At 52.9% G+C, this 19,814-nt stretch overlaps 2 non-coding genes across 2 annotated transcripts; both read right to left on the bottom strand.

Annotated features, from left to right (window-relative positions):
* Window positions 1-15,927: 15,927 nt before the first annotated feature.
* On the bottom strand, window positions 15,928-16,014 carry TRNASTOP-UCA (transfer RNA opal suppressor (anticodon UCA)). The gene has a single exon. It is a non-coding gene; the product is annotated as a tRNA-Sec (tRNA).
* Window positions 16,015-17,380: 1,366 nt separating this feature from the next.
* On the bottom strand, window positions 17,381-17,467 carry TRNASTOP-UCA (transfer RNA opal suppressor (anticodon UCA)). The gene has a single exon. It is a non-coding gene; the product is annotated as a tRNA-Sec (tRNA).
* Window positions 17,468-19,814: the final 2,347 nt, after the last annotated feature.

Genomic DNA, 19,814 nt, shown 5'->3' with positions numbered 1-19,814 from the left:
TCCTAGAGTGCGATTAGAGGTGGATGTCTACGCTACGGGGCTGCACAACCTTTGGAGGGCAATAATCCCAGCGGTCTCGACACTCTGCCTGAGATGGGTCCTAAATTCGGATGACCGGCAAACTCCACGATATTTTTTGTTGTAATATGCCGCATGTGTGTCTAGCATACCCTTCGGTTCTTTCGGTAAAGTCACGTGGGTAGTAATAAAATAAAATAAAATATTTCTACCTGCGTAACTTTACAGAAAGAACTAAAGAGTATGGATTCCTGCAGTCACGAAAGCTTCAAATCAAGATTGTGTCTAGCGTGTGTGCATATTTAGGTGGTCGCTAACGGCACTTGCCCAAACAGTCTGTTTAAGGCTACACGAGTGATCTTTGTCTTTGTTACGTATATTTTTTGCATTGTGGGGAGTGCTCGCCCACGTGTTACAGCACTCCGTTATAACCTGCTGTGACCGCCAGTTCGATGTATGCTCGCAGCCAACACCAACGACGAGTACCGAACTCGTCGATTCAACTTCAAAGGAGTACCTGGTGCGATCTGTCAACATCGCCACGAGGGAGATAAAGGCGGCCGGGCGTGGTATTGGTCAGAGCGGGTCGAAGAAGGAGGCAGGGAACATATAGGGGCAGGAGTCATAGTACAGTACAACAACTGATGTCGCTTGTACTGCCAGTGGCTTCGTTGTGGGTGGCATTGTCCATCCGAGCACTCTCCAGGCTGAACCCAGCTTAGCTTGTGATATCTGCTGAGATTGGGTGCGTTCCTGACGATACGGTCATGGGCTCTGCATTTGGCATTTTGAGCCTATTTTTATTATTATTATTATTCTCATTATGGAATTCCACCGTTGTAAGACGATGTCCGTAACGTGGAACGCGGCGCGTTGTGTTCAACATTCGACGCGCGCACCACCGCAGTCGTCAACAGCCCCATTCCTCGACTTCTCATCGGACATCCCAACCACGGCGGCCTCCCCCCCCCGCCTGATCCCAACTCCGACAGAGACCCCCGTTCCGCGCCACACGAGACGACGGGCTCCCGTTCCGCGGCGCTTGACGCCTGCTCATTCTCGACAGCAGAAACTCGTCATTTCCAACAGGAACGGATCATCCCGCCCGAAATGCCGGCAAACGAACACGCAGGAAAGAAAAAAAAACATGGAATTCTGATATCGCCAGGCAGCTTAGGAACACTGGCAGTGCACACACAAACACGCGCGCGCTGGCGCTAATCTGCCCGCACGGCGTGGAAAGAGCCAATGGAAGTTGCCACACAGCCACACGGCTTCCTGTGCTGTTGCTGCTGGCCTGCGTCATGCGGCGAGCAGCCCTTTTCCAGTTGTGTTCTGCAAATTCCTGCTCTCGGCGCGATTCTTCTCACGATGGATCGGGAGTGGAGAGGGGGGGTGGTGGTGGCGTATTCGAAGGGGCCGTGGCAGCGCAAGTTCCCGGCATAACGGGGGGGCAACAGACGAGAGGAGTGTAATCTGCGGAAAGGAGATGGGGAGTCACTGGGAGTTGGCTGAGCTGCGGTCAGGAAACGGTCGCCGCGTCTGTGGGAGTCGGGGGCCCCGCGGGCGCTGGAGCTGTGAGCTCCGCCTGGAGCTGTGTGGACGTGCGGGAAGCGAGCAGGGCTCGGCCTCTCGGGGGGGGGGGGCGGGGGGGGGGGGGGGGGCTGCGAGAGGAAACCGCCTTTCACCTGCTGCCGAGCGGTGATATTCGCCGTGGCTGTGGACGCGCGCAGCGTAAACTCGAACGCGTTCCGAGAGCGATGGACAGCGGTGAGAGCGGCTCGGCTCGCGTGCAAAGCCGTGGGGAGCGTCGTGGGGCGGGGGCGCGGGAGGTGGCGGCGGCCTGGGACCGTGTCTTCATCCAGCAGTGGATTGAGTGTGGCTGATTATGCTCACGTTATTGAAGTGACTCTTTATTGCAATTGATTGACAATCGCTGTGTGGGATTGCGGGGGTGGGGAGTGGAAGCGCTTTGGTGAGCGCGTCGCGATATTAAACCGCCCACCGGAGTTCGATTCCTGGCCACGGCTGTAACATCAATGGTGAATGTATATGCGACGAGTCAGGGACCCCTCCCCCCGATGGCCTTCATCCAGAAGTGGATTGACAAAGAGCTGTGCGTACAGTTTCTGTACTGCCACCGTGGAGACAAAGGCGGTCCGGTGTGGTGCTGACCACCCACCCTCTCAATGTGCCACAGTGCCGCAGGCCTTCATAGGTGCTCGCTAACATCACTTACCCTAAAAGGTCTGTTAAGGCTATACGGGGAACCTTTGTCTTTGTACTGTGAGAGATTGGCTGCCCACAGCTCCGGGCTTCTCACGCCAACCCGCGATGTTCAAGAGCTGAATCTGTGTTCGCTGCCCGTGGTCACAGCACGATTCAGACTCAACGCTGGTGGCTAAGCAGGTCCAAGCCTGGTCAGGGCTTGTATGAGCCACGACCATGCACCACAGGGTGATATAGGCTGCTACGAGGAAGAGTGCAGCAACATCCCTCCAACCCGCACTGACCAGCGTGGTGAAGTATGGTGAAGTAATCCCCCGCGGTAGATTGCTAAGGGGATGTTCACGTGCATTCCATTAGACCCTGGTAGTCGTGTGTTGACTCTGCACACAGCAGCGGGATCTGGCAGAAGGAAGGAAGCGACGGCGAGGCGTGATGGTGTCGAGATATTTCTGCACTCATTTACAACTCGGGTTCGCAGCGGCGAATGCATTCGGCTCTGTCCGCCTCTGTGCAACGTGGGGAGGCATCGCGACCTCGTGTTGAAGGTGACGCGATGTGCGGTGTGAGTCGTCCAAAGTCGCGTTGCTGCCACTGGAGGACTCGGTTCGTGACACCGCAGGGCTCGAGTCGGGGCGCTGCAGGGCGCCGCTGTTATCGGCGCCGATGGAACTGCCGGCTTCTAAGAATAAACGCGCCGCGTGGGCAAACCCGTGACGGAGCCCATGCACACGCACGGGGTTTCTTTGTTGTTGTTTTTGTCGCTCGGCCCAAGCTCACCGGAGCTGAACGCATCGGGGGGGGGGCGGAGTCGTGAGTCGCCCCCCTCCTCTCTCAACACCAGGGGCGTCTCGTGATGGGTGTGCAGGTGAGCGGCTCGCTGGGTAATTCGATTCGAGTCGATTTGGCGCGCCGCGGGCTTGGGGCGATCTCCCGGCGTGGCAGGCCGGGGGCGTCCCTGCTGCGCTCCGCTACCCGACACGGGCCCGGGCATCGTGGCCCCGTGTCGAGCATCCTCCCGGCTTGAGCACCGGGGGCTCCAGCTCCTTGCCTGCCAGGGGCGCCTGCTGCTGCGCGCGTACGTACAGCAGCAGCAGCAGGCCGAGTGGGGGTTGGCAAGAGCCCCCCCCCCCCCCCCATTGCACCTCGAGGCTGAGGATCCCTAGACTTACGTCACTCTGAGAGATGTACAGAGCACGCAATGGATGATTTCACCTCGTGGCTACAGAGAACCTGTAAACCTTACGAATGGCCCACAGACACACGTGACATGCATGTTGAACTTGTTTTGCACCGTACGAAGGCGGCCGTGTTTATCTGAGGTGCGGGAGAAGGACAACAAACTAAGCACAAAAAATAAGTTTTCAAGAAATGAGTTTTCGATCTAGATTTAAAACCGCATAGCTCCGGTGGCTTTCCTTATATCGGAAGGAAGATCGTTCCAGACGGCCGCACGATGCAGTGACTGTCTTTGTCCGATGGCTACTCAGAACACACAGACTTACACAGGACCCATCGACTCTTACAAATGCGACGATAGTGGTCTCTTGACGCCATGCTGGTCTCACGAGTGTTCGCCCGATTAAACAAAATGAAGTTGACTTACACGCGGGTCGTCGGCTCACACAGGGCCCACATAGCACGCGTGGACCTGCCTCGGACCCATTGACTTCAAGGAGCCTCACAGACAGACGCACGAAACCCCTTGGACGGAGGAGGCCCGTGGGCCCCCAACGCTCCGTGGCCAGGGGCCGTGGACATCGTCTCGTTGTAGCGCATTCGCCGCTTCTTGCAAGAGGTTCGCGGTTCGAATCCAGTGGCCGCCCTGATTAACCACAATAGTACGGATACGTCGTCCGCTTCACGTTGGCCGTTGCACATCCCGTGAACGTCATTCGCGAGAGTAAGCCATTGCGTGCCGTCAAAAGTTCGCGGAATTTCAAACAACAATTATCACCGTCAAAATGAATTACTCAGCTGGGATTACAAAGAGCGACCGTTTCCGCCCTGCTAACAAACCAAAACACTTGACAGGACGCTCCTGAAAAGCAGCATTGCGACTCGACGAGGCTTGTTTTCTCTTTCTGGGCCATCTCGCTCCAACTCACCAGTGGCCGCTGCCAACGTGCCGAGTTAAATGAATGAATATCCATCACAAAAGGGGAAACGTTTTTGTGTGTTTTGCGACGGCCGTGTGTGCGCGTGCGTGTGCACGTGTCAATTTAGAGTGATTCTGTTCCTGGCGGCGCTTACATCGGGGAGGAAATCCCTCGGCCTTCTCCCTCCCTCTCTCTGTCTCTCTCCCTCTCTCTGTCTCTCTCCCTCCCTCCCTCTGTCTCTCTCCCTCCCTCCCTCTGTCTCTCTCCCTCTCTCTGTCTCTCTCCCTCCCTTTCTCTGTCTCTCTCCCTCTCTCTGTCTCTCTCCCTCCCTTTCTCTGTCTCTCTCTCTCGAGGTGCATCGGGGTGGGGACATCCCAGGGTCGTCCTCCCACCTCGCAGCGGGGTCGGGCAGCACGCGCGCTCCCCCCCCCCCCCGTTGCTTGAGGCAAACGACGGCGGGAGCCGAGCCGAGCGAGCCGAGCGGCTCGGCGCCACGTGGTGCCCCACGTGCCACGTGGTGCCCGTGGTGCCCCACGTGCCACGTGGTGCCCGTGGGTGCTCCCACGTGGGACTCGAAAGTGGAGCAGAGCGCCTGGAAAGCGACGGGCGCGGTGGGGAGGAGCCGCGTTCGTCCGCCGATGCAGCACGATGCTGTTGCGTTGACAGTGGTGCACGACCACAGACAGGCAGTAATTGTTAATACGCTTTGGTTCTTTCGGTAAAGTCACGTAGTTGGAAAAAATAATAGATCACGGCGTTTCGATCGCAACACAAGCAGCCGTGTTCAGGTGAGAGAGAGAGAGAAAGTTTCAGTGGCGTTCTCTCTCTCTCTCGCCTGAAGACGGTCGCTTGTGTTGCGATCGAAACGTCGTGATCTATAGAATGTTCTACCCACGTGACTTTACCGAAAGAACCAAAGAGTATGGATTCCTGCAGCCACGAAAACTTTACATCACGAAGCAACTGTTAACTCAACAGGTTCGTCAAACGCGTTGCTCCATAGATACAATAAGTACTGCTCGCCTTTTGTCCGTCCAAGGACGGGTGTATTGCAGTAAATCTGAAACTTGCAAGCGAAAAGCAGACCGTGACGTGGTATTCATTGCGTCAATTCGTGTGCAATTTGTAAAGGTGCGGTGACACAGACATGTTTCATTTTAAGGTTATACTCCCTTACTGTCTGGTTCTTTCGGTAAAGAAACGTAGATAGAAAAAATAATAAAATAATACTGTTTTTTTCTTCTATCTACGTGACTTTACCGAAAGAACCAGAAAGTATGAATTACTGCATTCACGAAAGCTTCAAATCAGGATTATAATCCCTTGTTCATCACGACGTCCTTTTTACTTCGATGTCTCAACAGCGTTACGGCGATCGCGTGACGTGAGGGTTCTGCCTTCGTCGTGAGGGTTGTGAGTTGACGCCGAGGAGGGGGGAGGAGGCACCTCGGCCCCCCATGTGGAGTGACGTCACTTATGAATAGTGTGGGGGGGGGTGTCCATTTGGAAGACGCCACCTGTTAATGATTCATAATGAGGGGGGCTGATCGATGTGGAGTGACGTCACGAGCGTTGAAGACATTCCTGGGTGAGCATAGGAGGTATATGTGACGTTTAAGGCATAAGGCCCATTTTTATAGCGTAGTATTTTTTTTTTATAATTATTATGTATCACTTGCAGTCACTATGTCATTGTCATTAGTTGTCCGTCTTGTGTGTGTATATCTTATATGTGTGTTGCCCATTATAATCGACATGAATGATTAATATTTACAATTCACAGCCCTTTGTCAATCCACTGCAGGATGAAGTTTCCCACTACGCCCGTGAGTCACTGAGATTGTTTGACCATACTTCACCACGCTGGTCAGTGCAGTCCGGTGAAGGAGACATGGCCGGCGCCCGAGACCGGTTCAGATACCCCTCGCGACTGATTGTTAGCCGTGGACGGGAATGAAACTCAAGTTTTCGGATTCGTCGTGCCACGCGCTAACCACTGCGCCACCACTCGGGGGCCTCCGTTGCCTGCCGCACGCCCAGCGCCCTCCCGATGGCTCTGGGGGAGAGAGCCACAGTCCCCGCGGTCTCTGCACTCCAACATCGTCCACTGCTAGAGAGGTTACCACTGTTGCTATAGAAGTTACCACCGTGGCTATGGAGGTTACCACTGTTGCTAGTGAGGTTACCACTGTTGCTAGTGAGGTTACCACTGTTGCTGGTGAGGTTACCACTGTTGATGTAGAGGTTACCACTGTTGGTATAGAGGTTACCACCGTGGCTATGAAGGGTACCACTGTTGCTAGTGAGGTTACCACTTAGGCTATAGAGGTTACCACAGTTGCTATAGAGGTTACCACTTGCTAGTGAGGTTACCACTGTGGCTATTGAGGTTACCACCGTGGCTGGTGAGGTTACCACTGTTGCTAATGAGGTTACCACTGTGGCTAGTGAGGTTACCACTGTTGCTATAGAGGTTACCACCGTGGCTAGTGAGGTTACCACCGTTGCTATGGAGGTTACCACCGTGGCTAGTGAGGTTACCACTCTTGCTGTAGAGGTTACCACAGTTGTTACAGAGGTTACCACTTCCAAGGATGTTGTCGTGAAGGCGGCGATGACATCTCAGATCTCAGGTGTAAGCCCCTCAAAGGAGATGGCTCTAAAGGAAACGCATTCTGGACTCTAACCAGGCCGGCGTCTGGCACTGATCCGTGAGCTTTCTCTGGGTTCTCGGTTTTGCCTCCACGTGAAGCCCAAAACGCTCGCGGTGCGCGGACTTGGCCAAACGTCGCAAGACAGCCAGGACCCTTCTTGATTGACAGCGTCTTGAGAGTCGGTGAAAGCATTCTGGGATAGGTCAAGGGGCCGCGTGTGTAAGACATTGCCCTTCGCAATGAAGCCGGTAACTGCTTCGTTTCTGATGTTTGAGAGTTGCGTCCCACGCATGTGGACGGCGGTTACGTTTCGGGAACACGAATTCACATTTGCCTATGGTTATGTGCGTGCGTGTTTATTTTTAAATAGATGAAATATTCTGCGCGGATGCCCTGCTGATAACAAACCCGGAAAGTTTTTTTTTCGCAGCTTTGGGTATTAATAGTTCCCCCTACAATTGACCGAATCTCGTGCGCTAATTTCGGCTCGGAGCGAAACCGATGACATTTGAATGTCGTCCCAGGGATGCCCTCTCACAAAAAAGCGGACCCATAATTTGAATGTAAATTCTAAATGCAGAGCGCCGAGTGGCGGCCGTGACGCTCTACGCAAATGCGAAGCGAGAGGCGGTCCGCACACTGCGGGGATTTTCCCCGCAGTTTGTCGAGATAAACAAATAACGTAACGCTCTCGTTACATTCGCAGGCCCCCGACTCTAGCAAGGTGTGCGCCCCGCAGATCCGCGGGTATGGCCCCCTCGTGCAAGGGACGAGAAGGGTGCCCCCCCCCCCCGTTCTTGAATTCCCACATCGCATCCCCTCTCTTCATAGCCCAGCGCCTGGGCAATTATGTCCCCGTGTGCCCCACGCAGCTGCACGAACCGAACCCGCGGCTCTCTCGCCGTCGTCACTGCGTCTCAAAAGCTTACTGAGAGCAGAGCTGAGTTTCATCGTCCTGCGAAAGAATTGTGAAATCACGAACAAAAAATGTCCCCCTTCCTTGCATTTTTGTTTGTTTGTAAACATAATGTAGCTCGTGCATTTGTATTGCTTCGTTGCATCGCGCAAAGCACGCGGACCCGGGTACTCACTGTCTGTACAACCATCACAGTACGCCCGTCAAATTATATATGTATGTTGAACTAGACTGGTAAGTTGGACTTCCATGGTGAACTGGACTTCCATGGTGAACTGGACTTCCATGGTAAACTGGACTTTCATGGTGAACTGGACTTCCATGGTTAGGGGTTGGCAACCAAAATAATAAGAAGAGGCACTTTTTTCAAAATCGGTAATAAGACTCAATATTTTAAGAGATCGCAATGCAGTCCTTAATGTGCTGCATTCGGCTCCTGAGCTGCAGGTTTCCGACCCCCTTGACAGCTCACTGGTCCCTTCCTGATGAAATAAATACAATCTATCTAAGTGGTAAACTAGTATGAAAAGCATTCTTCAGAAATAATATTTCAGTTCAACATATTAATACACAAGAGGCCGATCATGCGTCAACTTGGCTATGGGGGGTTGGGGGAACCGTGAGGTTTAGACACCAACTATGGATTTCCCACGATTGGCAATCGGTGTCAGGATTTCCCACTATTGCCAATCGATCCTTGAAGCGATCATGATCGGTATGGCTCAGAGTAAACCCGTTAAGTTGCACATGCGATAATCATATGGGCTGTTTTTTTTTAATGCACGCATTCAACGGGAAGTGGGGACGTGTTCTCGGCTAACGTAGGCAACAAACCTGCAGGCGAGACAACGACAACAACAACACCAATCATGGAACGATACAAATGAGACGGTGAAAACTACGCAAAAAAAGCGCACTAACGAGCTTTTAATCAAATCGTTGTCTTGAACGATGACAAATCATGAATGCGCGGGGCAGCCCCAACCATCACCACCCGTCCTTGACGTCCGGCATGCAAGCAATTGTACTGACGTCGCACAAACATCTAACAGTGAACAGGTTAATTTACACTTAAACATATCCTGAGTTCTGTCGTGTTATAAGTAACGTTCTAGATGTGAAGTTGTCGTGACTGCAAGGATTCATACTCTTAGTTTTTTTCGGTAAAGCCGCTTAAGCGGTGTTGTGTTTTCGCTAAGTTGTCCCCACCTGAAGAAGGACGCTTGTCTTGTGCCCGAAACGTCGTGATTTAATTTATTTAAATTTTTACCTACGTGACTTTACCGACAAAACCCAAAGTGTATAAGTAACGTGTAAATAAACAAAGAGGCGATATTCGTCAACTGTTCGTTTATTGAGTGGAAAATATCAGCTGGAACAAGTTGTGTGTGCGTGTGTCACTGTGGGGCCGTCGGTCTGCGCCGTGGTTTGGCAAGTGTTTATATTTGGAGGTCGTTTATCGCAGGAATATATTTTTTTTCATTTACGAAACCCACGTAAATGAAAAGTACAAACACACACAGAGGCCGAACACGCTCCCGCTCGTACCACGGGAAAATCGGGAACGCGGTCAACTGTGGGTTCCACTGCTTTAAAAACTGTTGGCAAAATCAAATTGATCTACGGAACGCATGCAGTGACGGTAAATCCGAAATATGAACAACCATGAAAAATATCGCGGAGTCTGAAGACCTGTCCAGCCGGGTCCTGAGTTCAAGGTGTGCTGATCCAACACTGGAACCACTCATCAGCAATAGCCATCATCAATCCACGACTGGATGAGCTCCTTCCGCCGAGCGTCATCTCTCGCAGACGCTTCAGCGATGCATCGATCCACCTGCCACCCACACACGAGCTGAATTAACTGCTCCGTCTCTTGGCGGAGGTGGGGGGGGCGTGTTCTCGGGCGCGTTACTTCACGGGGCTACAGCTCGGCGGTGAGTCCCGAGCATCGCCCCTCATCCCCCGCTCACCGTGGCCACGAGACCCGCCTGAGCCCACTCCTCTTCCTAACAGTCATTGCGACGTCTCGAAGAAGCGTCCGTTCTCTAAACCACGTGGCTCCTCGTCTGTCTCTCGGTAGAATTCCAAGCCCCGCCGATGCTTTTCGCTTCTCTGTGCACAGCTTTTAACTCGGTCCCTGGAATTCCCATCGTTATGCAAAATAAAGAAAAACGGAATGCCCAGCCAAGGATTGGAACGCGTCCCAAAGCGCGTCCACCAAGAAGATGTAGCTATGAAACCTGTGTGTGTGGGTGTGTGCAGGTGCTGGGTTGATTGATACATCGTGAGAGGTGGCGGCGGTGGCTTGGGAAGGCATTCATCCAGCAGTGGATTTGACCACGGCCTACGATGATGATGCAGAGCGGCAGCATGAGTAACGAGTAACGCCACTTTAACACGCATCTACCTCCTGGGGGTTCTTCGCACCTGTAAGGCGCACAAGTGGTGACATCACCTCTGCATACTTAGAACCAAACCTAGGACGACTTCTTCGCAAATTCTGGCACTCGCCTGATGACGCCGTTGTTGTAATCGCCAGAGAAACGTCGGCAACTCAAATTGTAACCGTGTTGTGTGCTTGCGCAACAACACACACAGCCGGTGTGGTGCTGAAGGCGTAACGGAATTGGGACGTTTTGTTCACGTGACCAACCCCCCGCTAATTGGCTGCGTCGGGTGGAGGTGGCTTTGACGACACGTGTTCACATTCACGCGACGTAGCCCACCGACACAAATGCGCGTTTCGTGCACAAGAAACGTGGACGCATTTTGGCTCGCCCGAGGTGTTTTGGGGTGCATTGTCGCTGGTTCTCTTGAGGCAGCCTGTAAACACACACCCGAGGCTTTCCGCTGCAGGTTTTGCTCGCCGCTGCACCTGCTCTACTGGAGATATCTGATGCAGCGAGAGAGGAGGGGGGGGGATCGAGGGGGTTGGGGGTGGATTTTCTTACGGATGTTAATAACGAGTGCACTCTCCTTGAGCTTTTGAAAAAGAAGCACCCACACCCATCAAGGTGCGATTGAAAGCGAAGCACGCGGTGCGGTCCAACCCGGTCCCCGACATGAAAAACAAAAAGCTGTTTATGTTTCTCCCACCCCCACCTCCCCACCCCCGCGCTTGGATCGTTCACGAAACGTCGCGTCCCCGAACGCGTCGATAAGAGACGCGGACCTCCGTCGCGTCTCGCCGCCCCTTGACGTCGTCCCGAGCCGCGGGCTTCGAACAACGAGTGGCGGAGAGATTCGCCGCGGCCAGCAGCTCCGAGTCAGATTCCTCGATCGGGGGGGAGGGGGAGGGAGTGAAATTATTCCCGGACCTCAGAACTGGTCTGGGCATCATTTCAAATTGAAGTCGGTTCTGTTCAGGTTGGTGAGCCGGGGAAATATTTCTACACCCGGCACACCGCATCCAGAATACCTCACCAAGCTCTAGTCGTGCATGCCTCTGGTCACGTGCCACCTGTATCCGTCTACCAGCGCCACGAGCGCTATTCAGGGATAAACTTAGCTCCGTTGCGGATGTCGCTCCATTCGACGCTCTTGCGAAACTGCTGCAGCATCGCATCACCAAGATGGTTCACTCGTGGGATGTCTGGCCGGTTGGCATCGTGGCAGAGTGACGCGACTCGCAAGAAGCGGGGCTGCTTAGTTTTTAAAATCCTGGATGTGGGGCGGGGGGAGGGCAGAGGGCAACGGTTCCTGAAGAAGCTGCCAACACCCGGAGCGGAACGTCGGACACCACGCCGAACAACAAAGCGATGCAACTCGGCGGAGAGCCAGACCAGAGCGCCTCCCGAAACTGAGCGCCTCGAACTCCGAGATGTCTGTGCCTCGTCACCCCTCCCGTGTTTGTCAACAACAGAGCCCGGGGGCTGATCAGCAGAACCAGCCGGACGGTGAACCCGGGGAAACGATGAAAGGCGGAGAGGTGAGGGCCTGGGTCGGCGCTGTAGAGATCACGACTCGCACGGTCACCGCTTTTGAAGCAGCGAGGCGTGGAGGCGTTACAAAGTGGCTTTGAAAAGCTTGCGTGATTGGGAGCCCCCCGCGGTTCCATGCGGGACACACTTGAGGCATCGTCCACAACTACCGCTGGTGCACACGCAAGCACGCACACACAAAGATCCCCTGTATAGCCTTAACAGACTGTAGGGGCAAGTGCTTTTAGCGAGCACCTATGAAGACCGGCACGGCACACGAGGGGGTGGGTGGCCAACACCACGCCCGGCCGCCTTTGTCTCCCTGGTGGCGATGCTCACACATCACACCGGGTACTCATTTGAGGCTGAGTCGACCTAGGGGAGTCCCAGGACCGGTTCAGATAATCGTCACTGGTGTTGGCAGTGAGCGGAAATCGAACCCGGATAGCGCAGCGCGCCAACCGCTCCACTCCCACTCCCCACACGCACACACACCCGCACGGACACACGTGCAGGCGCGCACGTGTGCAGGCCGACGTTCACCCCACCGCCCTCGCTGGGCACGTGGGGAGCAAACGTCCGCCCCTTCGGCTCCCTCCTCCACCGCGTCGATCGGCTCCCGCCAGGCCCCCGCCGACCGGGTGATCGCCCCCCCCCCCCTCTCTGAGGGACACGGCTAAACTGCTGGCTCCCCGCCGCACGGGGTTAACCCACACACTCGCCCGTGTGCACCACCACTCACGCCAACGCGGCGCACAGCTGCAAGACCGCACCCACACCTGCGAGCGATGCCCTCTTCGCGCGCGCGCGCGCGCTGCGGCTCCGGGTTCACTCTTCTGCGCATGTCCCACCACTCACACGCGCACCTGCCGGCGATTATGTCCTAACACGCGCGCACACGCTTCGGCTCCACGCGTTGCTCCACACGCAGTCGCTCCACACACGAATCGCCGACACCACACCGATGCTCTGTGCTAACTTTGATTCGCGGCGCAAATACACACTGCCTGGGGGGAGTATTTCGCGAGAAGAGCTTAGCCTAAGGGGCCGTCCATAAATGACGTCACGCGATTTTGGACGATTTTTGACCCCTCCCCCCCCCCTCGTCACATGGAGTCACAAAAAGTCAGACCCCCCTCAAAACCATATTTCCATTTTGAAAATAAAACATGCTTCAAATCGCTTTAAACTCTTGTCATTGTAGAGCGTATTTAATGTGGCGCTGCACTCTGATGTTATAGGATACTTTATTAAAAAGTCTATTTAATTAAGTAGAACGTGTTGTCTATATTTATTTAAAGTTGCGCATTTTGATGTGACGTCACATTTCTCAAACCACCCCCTCCCCCTCACACATCGTCACAAATGTCTTTCCCCCCCTCCCCTAGCTGCGTGACGTCATTTATGGACGGCCCCTAACTCTGCCTACGTACCCAGTCACTCAAACGTCCTACCGCGTACCTCGAAGCTGTACTCACGGCGTCGCATGGACGCTGTGAGAGTCGGAGGGAGAAAGGAGAAGATACAACTTTACCGATCACTGCCTCGTAGGAGCACTCGCTGGCATCACACGGATGCTGCGAGCGGCTCGAGGAGGCAGGACGGCAGAGAGTGGCTCTTGACGGCCCGGCGGTTGAAGACAAGAGAGCGGAAATCGTCCCGGGCTACTCGTTTTATTCCCTAAACTTCAAAGGCCCAGGGCGACGTCGCACCGCGCGGCCAATCGTGAGCTTACCTGCGCCCTCGCTCGTTTTCCATCCCTTTCGTGGCCCAATCCTCTCACTTCAAAGGGCCGGGATGGCGTTTGTATCGCGCGACCAATCGTGCGCCTACCGGTGGTTACCGTGTCCTCCGTCGAGTGCCGCGGGGACGGCGCCGGCCACCCATTGTCTCTCGTTGCTGGGTATCTGGAAGGGCGCCCGTCTGGCGAACACATCCCCTGCGAGTGTGTGTTCGGTATGAGGGCCCAGATGGGGGGCGGCAGTGGCGCTGCGGTTCTCCTGACCTCATGCTCTTATTGTTTAACATTCCACCATCAGTCCGTCCCCCCCCCCAATATCGTGAATAACTTGTTGCGGTTGGCCCAGTTAACCTTTTCCTTCTGCGCCCATACAATGTTAAGCCAATTTAGGGGCACCGCAGTGTAACCTGTCCTGTGGGGGTCGGCCAATCTCCTGGCACCGGGAAACCGTGGGACTCTCCCTCTAGGGGCCCTTCGGATTAAAACCCGGTGTGCCAGGCAACCCCCCGCCAGGACACTACGTGGGTGCGCTGCGGGTGTGTGTCTGCTCAGTGTAGGGGCCAGGGGGGAGTCGCGGCGCTTGCGGAGTCGCTCCACGGCGTGGCACCACACGCGTACAGCATGCTTCGAGCTCTCAGACGTATTTGGGAAACGAATACAAATAAGCACCCAGCGTGAATGGTAAACACAGTCTGTCTGAGTACGTGCCACAGCAGTGTGTTTTTGTAATAACGTTTCCCCTTTATTAAGGAATTACAGTCTTAATAAGGGAATAAGCATTGGCAGATTGCCACGCACTAAGTGAGCCTTACACAAGTACTCAAAATACATTTTAACTAACATCACGCAGGTTATCGATTTGCTGCTGCTGATGGAGTACTTTTGTTCCTGGAGATGTATTTCTACGAAACGGAGGAGTACTCGATTCTGAGTTCGTGGTTTTGAGTAAAACATAATTTCAAACACGGACCTTCCCTCTCGACCTCCGTCTCGGCTCGATGACCCGGCTGATAAAACATTAATTCCCAGCATGTTTAGGATTACGCCATCAAATATTCAGAGACATTTATTCAGTCTTAAATTGATTAATTTTAAATATACATCAATATTTTTTGAAATGTCTTGAATTAAATATTCTAAAATTTAAACATTTATATCAAAACCGCATCTGAGGCGAAACGCGATGATAATTTCCCAGCCACCCTTCCCCCCAACCAACCAACCAACGTCTCGATCACGTTGGGACGGGGGCAGTTTGAAGTCAACGCTCTCACGGCCGATCTCTGCGCGCGAGTTTCGCCCGTCAGGCAGAGCGCGCGCCCCGCCTGTCCGACTTCGTCACTCCACGTTCGTCCTGCCATTCTTTCGTACGGCCGATGTGCTGTAGAGGCAGAGCAAACGACTACAATGTGTCACATTGAGGTGGGCACGCCAGGCGACTGCGCCAGGAGGCAGCTGAGTGCCTTGCCACAATTTCTCCTTCGTATGCGTGGATCGGGGGGGGGGAAGGGGGCATTGCGTCGTTGTACGTTGCACGGATGTCTGGATAGCCACAGTCGCTGCCATGGAGAGGCTTCTCGATGGCTCGGGGCGTTGTCGTCTCCAGTTCGCCACGACAACCTCCCCCGCGGACACGGAGCAAAACATCGGGGCCCAAATCGGTGGCAATTGCCGCGTTAATGTTTTCGTGTGTACAGACAGAATCGTTCATCATGATCGTGCACTCTGATCAATCCAATGCTCCCGATGTCGTGGGCGTTATCCATACTTCGCCAAGTGTTGGTCGCCCTGTGGAAGAACTGGCCCCCGGCATGGGAATGTGGAATTTGCACCACTGGCTCAGGGCCCAGGAGTGGTCGTGAACGGGGTCGCATTGCATTCATTTATGAGGTAGACAGATGTATCGCGTGACTTGCATTTCAAATCAAAATGAGTTGAGCTACATCATGGGACCTCCTTTGTCGGTACTAAAATATGGGAATAGGGTTTTCCCCTTTTTTCTGGCAACAAAACAGGTGTTAAGTTGTTAAAACACCAAACTGAAACCTTTTTACAAGGAATCAAGTCTGCATTAACCACAATACTTGTGGTCAGAATGCAAACAAAAAATATAGTCTGATAATATATGCATTGTCTTTGAAACTGATTGGTCCACACCATGCATTGTCTTTGAAACTGATTGGTCCACACCAGAGACAGCTATCATTTGAGCCTCGTCTCAAATTGTGTTAGACCAGAAGGCGCCTTTTGGCGTCAGTTAGGTGTTTTAACAACTTAACACCTGTTTTGTTGTCAGAAAAAAGGGGAAAACCTATATCTCACGAGTTGATCAAACTCGACCCAAGGCTGTCGCCCGAAAGGTGGAATTGAACCACTCTGTCGCTAAACAGCTACAGGTTTGAAGCCTGCACCCCGGACCACCGAGGCTCATCCGGGCAAACATAAGCATTCATCGAGCCGCTATATATACCAACCCAGGGTGGACACCCTCTACGCTATGGGCCCAATAAGTACAAAACTTTACATGTAAGCTTCTAACTCGAACATACATAATAAGTTTAACCACCGCATTGATACGCGTCTAATTGTGCGCCCTTTTTCGGAACATTTTGACGCCGATATTTGTGTAATATTCGCGTCAAAGTAGCTAAGGTTTGTTGCCATTTGAGAATCGTATCACCATAATTTATGCTCAAATCCGCCCTTTCGTCTCGTCTCCACCTCGGGGGCCGCGGGGCGATTGGCCGCTTTCGGGGGGAAATCTCGAGAGCGAAGTCCACGTGCCCAGCAGGGAGTGCCGAGTCATCGTCTGGCCGTGAGTCGTGGCCACTCAGCAGAATTGTAGCAGCCAGCGCTGTGGCACGGCCACCCCCACGGCACTGCTCGAGTCTCTGCGCGCGCGCGTGTCCGCGTGCCTTTGCTTGCAATTGATTTTTTACATCGTCCGCATAATGTCGGTGAGTTGTGTGTTTGTCGATGATACAACAAGTTATTATGAGAAATGTTGCAAAGCATCAACGTGTGATAGCTTCTTAAGATGCTCAACACTTTCTTCTTTCTGCCTAAGACCCTCTCTTCTCTAGTGCATGTACACTCATGTACACTCGGGATGTGTTCCCATAATTCGGATTCATCCGAAAATTCTGACAAACGAAATTGCGGATAATCCAACTTTTAGATTTTTGTTTTCGAGATAGTCCGAAGTTATGACGTCGCACGAAATGACGTCACTCGCGGCATGGCTTCTGTGCTGAAGCGTCAAAAGTTGCGTCACGCGGCATCAGGTGATGCCACTTTTGTAAGCACGAAGACGCGTTCCATGATGAAGCGATGAAAAGCATCTGAAAATCTGAAGGAAAAAAGGAAAATTGTCCTGAGAAATCCAAAATCCCACTTTTAAATCCGAAACGAATCCTTCACATATGCAGGATGTCCCCACTACATGAGTGGTTCCTAACCTTCGTGGACCCACGGACCAACCGTCAACCCCAGACACTCTTTTGCGGACCACCTTGCACCAATGACATTTTGTAAAAAATAAATTAACCAAAGACTTAATCACCACAGTTCAACACAGCGGGTTTAACGACATTCATATTTACGTGATCTAACCCCCCCTAAAAAAAATCTAGATTATGCAACCCAGTTCCACGGACCGCTTGCGGACAAGAGCGGCCCATGGAGCACAGATTGGGAGGGAGCCGTCTTTACGGGATGCGCGTGACACGCTGCTTTTGCGATGCTGCAGAAAAAAAAGCGTTGTCACTTAAGAGAAACAAAAACTGCAGGAATGGAAGCATTGTCGCCCGAAAGGTGGAATTGAACCACTCTGTCGCTAAACAGCTACAGGTTTGAAGCCTGCACCCCGGACCACCGAGGCTCATCCGGGCAAACATTAACACTCATCGAGCCACTATATATACCAGCCCAGTGTGTATATGCTCTACGCTATGGGCCCAACAACTACAAAACTTTACATGTAAGCTTCTAACTCGAACATACGTAATAAGTTTAACATCCACATTGATACGCGTCTAATTGTGCGCCCTTTTTCGGTACATTTTGACAGCAAGGTTGGTTTCCATTTGAGCATCGTATCACCATAATTTATGCTCAAATCCGCCCTTTAGTCTCGTCTCCACCTCGGGGGCCGCGGGGCGATTGGCCGCTTTCGAGGGGGAAATCTCGAGAGCGGAGTCCACGTGCCCTGCAGAGAGTGCCGAGTCATCGTCTGGCCGTGAGTCGTGGCCACTCAGCAGAATTGTAGCAGCCAGCGCTGTGGCACGGCCACCCCCCACGGCACTGCTCGAGTCTCCGCCCGCGCGCGTGTCCGCGTGCCTTTCATTTATATTCACTTTCACATTGTATGTATGTATGTTGAACTTATTTCTCACCGCACGCAATCAACCGTGCTGATCAGATCATGATCAGTTTACCGCGTAAGGCTTTCGGTCACAACGCATTGTGACCGCATAATCAGCTGCGTGTTTGTTAATGATACAACAACCAAATTATTTCCATATTCTTTGGTTATTTCGGTAAAGTCACGTAGATAGAAAAAAAAAATAATAATAAAAAATAAAGTGAACAAAAATAAAAGTAATAAAAAACACTAATGTAGACCGTAGCCTGGTTCTTAATCGGAGTGAGTGTACTGGCAGTCTATAATGTAGATTGTAGCCTGGTTATTAAGCTGGGTGAGTGTACTGGCAGTCTATAATGTAGACTGTAGCCTGGTTATTAAGCTGGGTGAGTGTACTGGCAGTCTATGATGTAGACTGTAGCCTGGTGCTTCGTCAACATGATTTCAATGTTGACAAAGTGTCGATCGCATCTGTCGATCCTTTACAAAAATAAATACTGCGTTAACACGAGATTAAATTCTACTAATTTAGAGCCCTTTCATAATCCACCTGCTGGATGATTGCCGCGTCAGCCACAGGCGTTGTTTGACCATACTTCACCAAGCTGGTCAGTGTGGGTTGGTAAAGGTTGGCGCCAGGGATCGGATTAGATATAACTCGCCAGCGATATTAGCCATGGCTACAAATCAAACTCGAGTGGAGAGCACGAACCAATACTCTAACGTGGCACTAAGTCTAATAATCTCATATGATCTAATACATCATATTAGAGATAGCACCCCGGGAGGTAAGGGGGGGGGGGTGATTTGGGGAGCGGAGAGTTTGGCTAAAGAGGCGTGAAGAGAGATCTTCGACTGCAATTTCATAACTCAGGTGGTCGAGACAGACAGCCGCGTCAATTGGCAGTGCATCGTCGCTGTCGACAGATGTAAAGTGGTCAGTCGCGAGCCAGAGAGAGAGAGGCGCGCGCTCCAATGGAGTGGCGGTGCGAGTGGGAGACGAAGCCATCGCTCCACAGAGACGGGGCAGCGCTGGGAATTACTGGGAAGGCGTCCAGAGACGTCTGCTGCTGCTGCTGCACGCGTTCTGCACGCCCTCGTGAAGCCCGTTGAAGAGGTGTATAGATATAGAAATTACCAGGTAAGTCCCACTGAGCTGCATAGCTCTTTTTCAGAAGCAGCGTGGCCAGAAATGATACCTCAACGAAGTGGCTCATCAACTAGCTTCATCAGTTGTACGACGTTTCGCCAGTAATTACAACTAGCTTCATCAGTTGTAATTACTGGCGAAACGTCGCACTCAGATTGTAAACGTTGTGGCTTGGCTTTCCAACACACCGGTGTGCTATACTAGTGACGAATTGGCATGTTATGTTTACGTGACAACCCTTACTAGTTGGCTGTGTCGGGTGGTGGGGGGTTTTAACGACACATTTATATATTTACGCGATCTAACCCAAAAAAAAACTCGTATGGTCAAAATATACAGCAGGCGTCAGGGTCTGGATCGATCCCACGACCTCATGCATGCCAGGCGAGGTAGTTAACATCTCGCCACCGTGGCGCCCCAGGTAAAAGTGCAGCGCTGCAATGTCTTGCACACTCCACTGCTGGCTGAGTGGCAGCTCTCGAGATACCCCTCTATGAGCGATCTTGGTCTACTCGTCCACGCTGACGAAACGTGTTGGAAGAGGTGAGCGTGCCCGCACGTTACCCCTGCCACTCACGTGCCACGACACACAACGCTCGCAAGCAGTGATCATCTCAGAAAGACGGCCGCGAAAGTGAAGACTCGCAGGGACGCGCCTGGCGCGACCGTCAGCGCTCGCAAACTTCTATTCGACGGCAGACGCTGCGGCCAAGACGCTGGGGCC

Source organism: Lampetra planeri, chromosome 18, assembly GCF_965212315.1.
Source record: "Lampetra planeri chromosome 18, kcLamPlan1.2.h2, whole genome shotgun sequence".
Taxonomy (NCBI): domain Eukaryota; kingdom Metazoa; phylum Chordata; class Hyperoartia; order Petromyzontiformes; family Petromyzontidae; genus Lampetra; species Lampetra planeri.
The sequence above is the reverse complement of the archived record's forward strand: the minus strand, read 5'-3'. Positions and strand labels throughout refer to the sequence as shown.